Source organism: Nyctereutes procyonoides, unplaced genomic scaffold, assembly GCF_905146905.1.
Source record: "Nyctereutes procyonoides isolate TBG_1078 unplaced genomic scaffold, NYPRO_anot_genome, whole genome shotgun sequence".
NCBI classification, from domain to species: Eukaryota; Metazoa; Chordata; class Mammalia; order Carnivora; family Canidae; genus Nyctereutes; species Nyctereutes procyonoides.
This window is the reverse complement of record NW_026575032.1, coordinates 9,186,819-9,196,975: the sequence shown is the minus strand read 5'-3', so window position 1 is coordinate 9,196,975 and position 10,157 is coordinate 9,186,819.

The following is a 10,157-nucleotide window of genomic DNA, read 5'->3' as shown; positions in this document are numbered from 1 at the left end:
TAAAGGCAGAACGGTCTATAAAGTAGGCAGTTGCATTAAGATTAGAATCCAAGTTATTTCTTATTAATAATTCTGGTTACATGAATTATATGACTTTGATCAGGTAACACAATTATTTTGATTCTGTTTTATATCAGTAAATGGTGACAGATGTGGTGACCAGCCACGAGATCTGGGGACAGGAAGAAAAAAACCTGACAACATTCACACACACCGGAAAGTTAAAAACTTATAAAATCCTTTAAAAATATTATACTTTATAACTGGGAATAATCTGAACAAATTATAAACAGAAATTTCAAGGAAATAACTAATATTTTATTTGTCTTAAATAACTAATAAGAACTATTTTTATTAAATAGAACAAACTGCAACAAGTTATGATTATTATAGTTGAAACAATTCTGCTCGAACTCTAATCTTATACAGAAAAAATAATTTTTGAAATAAAATACAAAAATATATTGACATCTATACTGGGAAAAAAGTTCAGTGAAAGTGCTGGGATAGTTCTATCTCATTCACTAACACCCAAATAATTTGAAAATAATATTACTTTAAAAAAACAAAACACATAGCATAATGTGTATGCTCTATACATTTATAGGCATAGCTCTATAAAGAATTATGTCCTATAAATCTGGCAAAAAATTGTTATTGTTGCATACACATTATATTCTGAAATGCTTATGGCTCGGAAGTCTAACAGCAAGGTAATTTGGTTTCAGTATTCAGAAGTATAGATAGAGTTTCTACAGAAATGCCCCTTTGTGAGGCTGTCACCTATAATAAGGGCCATAATAGAAGCTATATTGTTAAGAAGAGAAATATGATTGTTTGATAGTGACAAACACAAGTGACTTTTTTCTTCTTTTTTCCTTTTTCTAACTGAATTAGGTATCTGGAGATAAAATATCCCATTTATTATTGATCCTGATTACTGATACCTTATCAATAGAGCAAAGAGTTATCTTTGCTTTCCAGAGCAGACAATCAACAATATAGTCCACTGAATAGAATAGTTTTTAAAACTAGAGTTCTAAATATAAAACTCTATAATGATAACTAAATAACTATTCTCCATTTACTGGAAATTATTGATGAGAAAGAGCTATTTCATAGGTCAATGGGAGAATGTATCAACTTTCAAAAACATTTTTGAAAGATTACTAAAAAGAATATCATGGGGCATCTGGGTGGCTCAGCTGATAAAGCATCTGGCTCTTGATTTTGCTCCAGTCATGATCTCAGGATGGTGAGATGGAGCGCCATGTGGATTCCATGCATGGAGCCTGCTTAAGATTCTCTTTCTTCCTCTCCCTCTGTCTCTCCCTCACCCCACTCACACGTGCTCTCTCAAAAAAAAAAAAAAAAGAGAAAAAAAAAAACAAAGAAAGAATACTGTGGTAAGTATGTATGGTATAGGCAAAAATATGAATATAAGCTTACAAGTATAAGAAAATTGTATTTGATTCTATCAAATAGATAGGATCTAGTATGTAGAATGTAAAGTATAGCATTATTATGAAAATCTAACAATGAAAAATGTTTCTTTATTAAAGTATAATATTAATGAATATATTTGAAATACAATATGTAATTGCAACATTTTCTTGTTTAAAAAATACTTGGGAGGGATCCCTGGGTGGCGCAGCGGTTTGAGCCTGCCTTTGGCCCAGGGCACGATCCTGGAGACCCGGGATCAAATCTCACATTGGGCTCCCGGTGCATGGAGCCTGCTTCTCCCTCTGCCTATGTCTCTGCCTCTCTCTCTCTCTCTCTCTGTGTGACTATCATAAATAAATACAAATTAAAAAAAAGATACTCTATATATTCATCTGTTTTGCTACAAGCCTAAAATTCTTCTAAAAAAATAGAAATCTCTATATATTCATCTGTTTTGCTACAAGCCTAAAATTATTCTAAAAAAATAACGTCTTAAAAATTATGGATAAATCTAAACATTCTGGAACTGCATGCTCTGTTGTATCAGTGAAGACTTCGTTGATCACAATGATCAGGAAACTCAATTTGGAATGTTTTAAAGAAAAACATATCTTTTACTGAAACAGTTTCATAAAAGGGTGAGAATTAAATGAGGACCTGATTTTTTCTTTCTTTCTCTGAACCTCACCACTCCACCTCTACTCCAATTGCACACAGAGGGCTCCTCCTCATGGATCAAGAAGATAGCTGTTAATTCCTAAAAATCTCTCCAAGAGAACTCGGAGAAATATTTTAGAGAAGAAAAATAGGTCAAGTGTCCATCCTTAAATGAGACACCACAACAATGGAAATATGAAGTGTTAATTGGCCAGCTTTAGAGATATATGTTTACACTAGAGTTAGGACCTAACCTGAAGTTCACAGCCTGAGAGTGAGGAAGACATGATTCCTTAGGGAAAATCATGGTAGAGCCAATAAATACAGTCAATAAGCAAAGGTGGCAGGAAGAAACCAGAAAGCAAAAATTTACTATCCCAACATTTTAGAAGTGACCGTATCATTGGTGTGTAGCAGTCCAAATATTATTTTTTTGTGTATGCTTTCTCATTGATCTTAGAGAAAAATAAATAAAGTTGGTCTAGGTCGTATTATTCTTATTTCCACAGAATGAGAAACTAAGGTAAAAGTGTTTATGGCTTTAATGAAGTCAGATAGCTAGTGAGCAGCAGGGGCATGTTTTTAGGTGTTTCATCTGAATTTTAAAATATAAGCACTTTATGTTATTCTGAAGTGTCTCTAGTAGACACCTAATAAATTTTGAATGAAGCAATGAATAAATGAATAAGGAACTGCGTGAAATAAAAGCTATAGTGTCCCTGAGGCAGACAGGAAGGCCTACTGCCATGACCTGACCTAACCACTTGTTTGGTCATGAACTATGTACTCTGGAAAAGGACTCAAATGATCATAACTTCCATCTCTTCCTCTGTAGTCATTCTTTGGAGAGTAAAAATAACTAAAATTCACTGAGGCTTAATAAACAAATCCTCAGAACAGACCAAGACAAAATTGAATGTCAGAATCATAACATCTCATGGGCAGCCCGGGTGGCTCAGCGGTCTACCACTGCCTTCAGCCCGGGGTGTGATCCTGGAGACCCGGGATCCAGTCCCACGTCGGGCTCCCTGCATGGAGCCTGCTTCTTCCTCTGCCTGTGTCTCCGACTCTCTCTCTGTGTCTCTCATGAATAAATAAATAAAATCTTTAAAAAAAAAGAATCATAACATCTCTTCATTAGAAAAAGTCAAAGAAAGAATTTTCCTAGACATCAATAATGAAATTATGTTTATGGATTATATAATATTTTATCAGTAACTTTAAGTATGTTACACACATTTATTCTTCAAACTTTCATGGAAATAAAATAAATGGCAAAGTACACATAAGTTCATTTTGTTTTTTTAATCCAATGATATGGTGGGAATTGTTTTTCCTTTCAATTTTATCCCCTTGTCTTTTTTTTTAAGATTTTATTTATTTATTCATGAGAGAGGGAGAGAGGCAGAGACACAGGCAGAGGGAGAAGCGGGCTCCACACAGGGAGCCCAATGTAGGACTGGATCCTGGGACTCCAGGGTCATGCCCTGGGCCAAAGGCAGGTGTTAAACCGCTGAGCCACCCACGGATCCCCATCAAGTTTATCCCCTTGTCTTTATAATTAAACACTACCTCTCTTCTTTGTACACCTCTAATTTTCAACTATGGGTAGTAATTTCTTGAGCATATAGAAAGTAACCAAGAAAACACCATTTAATGAGTCTCTAAGACTTGACAGACTAACAGAGTAACTGCACTTTTTAGAGTAATTCCTTATGAAATGGCATTTCTGGACACTTCTCATTGGTAGAAAATAAAACAGCAATAAAAAAATTATACTCTGAACATAACAATAATACTGTTATGTCAACAGCTAATATGGCAAAGGTTAAAAACATCTAGTTACAGATTTATCACTTCAGTAAATCTTGAAACCTGATAAAGTCTTCAGTACCTGCATAATCATGATCCATTATGCATTTAACTTATCTTTAAGAATGTTGTAACTCGAGGTGCGTGGATGGCTCAGTCAGTTAAGCATTTGCATTCAGCTCAGGTTATGATCCTGGAGTCCTGGGATCTAGCATCGCATCCAGCTCCCTAGTCAGCAGAGAGTCTAACTCTCCCTCTCCCTAAGCCTCTCCCTGTTTATGCTCTCTCTCTTTCTCTCACTAAAATAAATAAAAATCTTTAAACAAAATGTAATCTCTAACAAATAATAATCTGAGCTGCGATTTCACTGAAAATAATTTTATCTATCTAATATAAATTATACATGGATTGCAGGATATCACTAAGATACATCGCTATAACTTAATACTGTGTGCTACAAGGGTTAAGAAGGTCTTTTAAGTTGTCTTTTTCAACAAGTTGTCAGTGGCAACCAACTTAAGATCATGTCACTCTATGTCAAATGTAGTTTGTACAGTAATTTAATTTTTGAGAGTTCTATTATTAGCGTCTTAAATGCTATCAACAAATACTTTTAGGAAAAAAAGAAAGAAGAAGAAAGAAGAAAGAAAGAAAGAAAGAAAGAAAGAAAGAAAGAAAGAAAGAAGAAGAAAAAAAAAGAAAGAAAGAAGAAAGAAAGAAAAGAAGAAAGAAAGAAAGAAAGAAAGAAAGAAAGAAAGAAAGAAGAAAGGAAGGAAGGAAGGAAGGAAGGAAGGAAGGAAGGAAGGAAGGAAGGAAAAAGAAGAAGAAGAAGAGGAAGAAAGAAGAAGAAGAAGAAGACGAAGAAAGAAGAAGAAAGAAGAAGAAGGAGGAGGAGGAGGAGGAAGGAAGGAGAAAGAAGAAAGAAGAAAGAGAAAGAAAGAAAGAAAGAAAGAAAGAAAGAAAGAAAGAAAGAAAAAGAAAGCATTTCCCCAGACCTTTTCTTTTAATAATTTAGAACTTCAAGAGGTTTGCAACCAACATATGAGATGCATGAAAGGCATCTGCCAACATAAAACTGTAAGTATTAATTGTAGTAAATATATGGTAATTTGAATTACAGTCTTCTAGAAGAATATGGTCACTTTAGGCTGGAATAGTCTAGGACAGCAATCTGGCAATATAGGTGACACAATTTTGTGAAGAAGGGCCTAGGTTTTGTATTTAGCCTCACCCAGATTAAATTCCTTTCTTAGCTATTGTATGATCTAGAGAAAATTATTTACCACTCTGTTTATCAGTTTCTAATTATTAAATAGGCAGTAATCATAAAAATATCCTATATTATCAAGGTATAAATATTAAATTACATAATAAATAAAAAGCACTAGCACAGTTAGTAATCCATAAATATTATATTAGCATTGCTATTTGATTGCTGAGAGTTTTAGTAATTTATAAAATTGGAAAATTAATGTAGTTTCTTTTAAAAAAAGATTATTAGATATTTCTTCTCTAAAGTATTAAGCCTATACTCTATAATGTGTTATACTACACCTAAACCAGCTGCAACCATCCTACAAACGTAATTCTTATGAGAAAAAAAAAAAACATTATTGGTCAATTGAAGCGCATCTTAAAATCCATAAAATTCCTAGACAGACTCATGTTTACTCAGAATTTATCACAGTCAAGTGTACTTATTGAAATAATTGCTAGGACATCATTGCCTCTGCAGGATAATGGTGTATTTTGTGTGTGTGTGTGTGTGTGTGTGTGTGGCATTGTGCTGATATGAATGAAGCAATTTTACTGAAATTAAGGTATTTTTAGTCTGATAAATAGTGAGTTAAGAATTGTTGGTTTGAAAGTTCACTATATCAATTTTGTTATGTTGTTCAAAGGCCCTAGAATTTTCTGTTTATTTCTACCTGAAATGAATTTCACAAATCTATTGTATACTTCCTGAGGAACAACTAAAGGGATTTAGAGTAGAAAACAAATTAATGAGATTAAAAATAGCCTGCAAATTCAGAAAATTAATAATAAAATAAGGGAAATAACTGATGTCATAAGCTTACCAGGACTTTTAGTTGTTTCATTATAGGACTTTGATTCATGAGCTTGAAGATATACAAGGGTTTTAGGTATTAAAATTAGATGTGTCTTTCTGATCCCTGAAATATGGATTGAAAGAAGTAGGTCTAGAAAAAATCTTGCATATTAATAAAAAAGTGTGTATGTGTGTGTGTACTTACATGTAGACATATTTGTAAGATATAGCTTACAAATAATGTTGGATATATTTATTAAACGTACTCAAAACTACTATTGATTTTTTTGAATATTTATTTATATATTTTAGGGAGAGAGAGAGCATGAACAGAAGTAGAGAGAGAGGGTAGAGGAAGTGGGTAGAGGAAGAGGGAGAAATAATCTCCAGCAAACTTCACTGAGTGCAGAACCCAACAAAGGACTTGGTATCACAACCCTGAGATCATGACCTGAGTGGAAACCAAGAGTCAGATGCTTAACCAAGCATCCAGGCAACCTCAATTATAGACTTTTATTACAATATCTCTATAACTTTCTGAGTCTTCTTTTAAAATTTATCCAAGTTGTAGTTCAAGGACTATAGCCTAACCAACTAAAAAAGAATTTCCCTATAGAATCCTTAGAATTGTAATTTATCAATTTTCTCACTTGACACTGTCAAGACATGCATCACAACAGGAAGATTTTTAAAGAATGATCTAAGTACTGGGGTTTTCTGATACATTTATCTCAGGGCCAGTTAAAAGATGCAAGAATCAGTAAGAACTAAGATTTTGAAATATTGTGAATGTCTCATATTAAAATAGTATGACCATTTTCTTGAATACCTTTATTAAAGAAGCCAAGATAAATTTCTGTTGACTTTTAACAATTTTCCTGAATTATAACAATGAAAAATATCCTTATTTATTAATGGAAAGCATTGATAAAGATCATAAAAGGTATAATAATCATTTTAACACGTATCAAGTGCTATTGAGTGGCTTAGACATGCTCTAGGCACTCACTAATAAGCATTTTATAAGTACTAAATTAACATTTAAAAATGGTATGAGAAGGTTACTATTGTCACGTCAGCTGAGGACACATGGGGTACTATATACTAAATACAGTTGTAGGTAATATTGATAAAATGTAGCTAATTTGTCCATGATTTATATTAATCTAATAATACTTTAAAGGATATTTCAGAAATTCTTTAAAAAGATGGTTTTATTAAAATAACGCTAACTTATTAACCACAAGCAAATCAGAGGAAAATCTACTAAAAGGTAAGAAATTGATTAAAAATTAATATACACACCTTTAACATTCATATACAAATAAGTAGTGAAAATATAACATAAGACAGTTTGCACTAGAAAAGCTATAAAACAAGACAAAATGCTGAAACTTAAGCTTAAAAATAATTTCTCAGGATATACATTTAAAAAATTATCATTGTGAAAACTCAGAATAACAAATATTTGCCTTGTTCTTAGCTAACTTAATATTGTAAATATGTAAACAAGTCATAGTTTGAAAATGTTATAGCAAGCCAGACATGTCCAATCACAAACACAGAACTGCACAAAAGAAAAGATGGAGAGGTTTATAGAAGGCTATTGACTCTACATCTCATAGTGGGGATAGGGTCATGGTCGCTCATTAGAATCAGCAGACAAGAAAAAGCCCTGGACCTAGAGTGTAAAGAACAAGAGCAACTTAGACTCCTACCAACATTTTTGTTTCTGTCTCTCACCAGGGGATTAATAAGGGAAAGAGGAAATCTTTCACCACTTTTGCATGTCAATAGTCACATCTAAACCAGACATGTTTCAAAAAGTGATGGCTGCTGCTCACTTCTGCTTTCCATCTGACACAAATTTCTCTTTTGGCCATTTCTAACTTGATACACAGTTAGGGTAGGATTCTAGGTATCATACTTCCAGTTTTGTCATATTTATCCCCTACAGAATGTATCCCTTACTGTCTATTCATTGTCTATTTAGCTAATACACACCTTTTTTTAATTTCCAAATAGAGTATCAAAATAATGCCTACCTCCTAATATGATGCCACTTTGTCTTGTAGCCAAGAATCATACTAACCCTCTGCCCAAAGAAGCCAATAAATCCCATATATCACAATCTATCATTGAGTGAGATTCATTCCTCCATTAGCTGAGCTAAAGTCCATTATTTGTGACTTAAATACAGAGATATTAGATTGCCAGTATTCATGCATTTTGTAATAGTTAATAAGGGAATGAGAGAGAAGGTAAAAGAAGATTAAAAGGGTATATTTTCTGAAATGGGATAATATCACTACAAAATTTTCATTTCTGTTAATCACATTGCCATAGCTGGTACTTATAACCTCCTTCTTTTCTTTACCTATTCCATATTATCTTTGCTCTCAGCAAGTGACTCAAGTGCCTATGATTCTTTAATTACTAGTTAAGTTGCAATTTCATGATGAAAAAGTCCATGCCCATTAGCAATCTTGCTTATACTAATCTTTATCACTGGATGTGGAAGTGATAAGAAGTATAATACAGAATCTCCACATAGAAACATCCTTTCTCTTCATCCTCACTGTATACTAGTAATCCAATTTCCTCTTGGTAATTCTCTGATCCAGTACAGTAATAAATATTTTTGACGATAGGATCATTAAAATGAGAAGCTCAGAGTGTCCAGGTGTCAAACTGAACATCCATTTTTAAAAATATCTTGGTGACAGTATTCCTCTCTTAGAAACTAAGTCCTCTAAATGAAAAGGGTATAAATTTGTTAGGACTAGCATATTTCATCATTTATTTTGACCTGGAGAACAATAAATATTCCTTTATTAAGGAACTGTTCTGCTTATGGTAACTGTTCTCAATTCTTGTCTCACTTTCTTGGCTATGGCTCTACTCACTGATATACCCTTCCTTCTTCAGAAAAAAATTCATCTTCTGCTAAGTAGCTTTTAAAGGCTGTTTCTTGTCTGTATGACGTTAAGGGGACAAGGCATATTTGGATTTTCTTTTTGTTGTTGAACTACGTTCTTTATAGAACCTATATAATTACTATATAATTATAGTAATTATAATTATAGCCTATATAATTATTCTAAAAACTTGTTTTTTCTGTTTTTCTGTGAATCAATATAATCTACTCTATTAGACAAATATTTCATCTGATAATCTTTTTCAATGTAGGCAAAATAATATCTTGGAAAAATGCACTTAATGATAGTAAAAAATCTTTGCTCCTACAGGACACAATCTAAAGTTTCCTTAAGAAATTCAAGTTTCTCCTTAAGTTTCTAAGAGCCTTTTGAAATGTGGTTTAAAATGTTTACAATACCCAAAACAATCCGATACACTTAATGCAATTCCTATCAAAGCACCACCAGCATTTTTCACATAGCTAGAACGAGCAATCCTAAAATTTGTAGGGATTCACAGAAGATCCCCAATAGTCAAAGCAATCTTGAAAAAAGAAAAGCAAAGCTGAAGGTATCACAGTGTCAGACACATAGATCAATGAAACAGAACAGAAAACCCAGAAATAAACCCCTAACTCTATGGTCAATGATATGGTCCTGCTTCAACAAAACAGGAAAGAATCTCCAATAGAAAACAGTCTCTTCAACACGTGGTGTTGGGAAAACTGGAGAGAGTAACATGGAAAATAGTGAAACCTGAATGCTTTCTTCCACCATACACAAAAATAAATTAAAAATAGGTGAAAGATACATGTGAGATAGAAAATCATCAATATTCTAGAGGAGAACATAGGCAGCAAACTCTCTGACATCAACCATAGCAACTTCTTACTAGATATGGGCTCCAGAGACAAGGGAAACAAATGCAAAAATAAACTACCGAAACTTCATTAAGATAAAAAGCTTCTGCACAGTGCAGGAAACAATGAACAAAACCAAAAGGCAACCTTCAGTATGGGAGAAGATATTTGCAAATGACATATTTGATGCACTCACACACTGAATATTATTAAGCGATCAAAAAGAATGAAATCTTGCCATTTGCAATGATGTGGATGGAGCTAGAAAGTATTATGCTAAGTGAAATAAGTCAATCAGAGAAAACAAATACGAGATGATTTCACTCATATGTGAAATTTAAGAGGCAAAACAAATGAACATAGGCTGGGAAAAAAGAGGCAAACCATAAAACAGACCTTATCTACACCAAATAA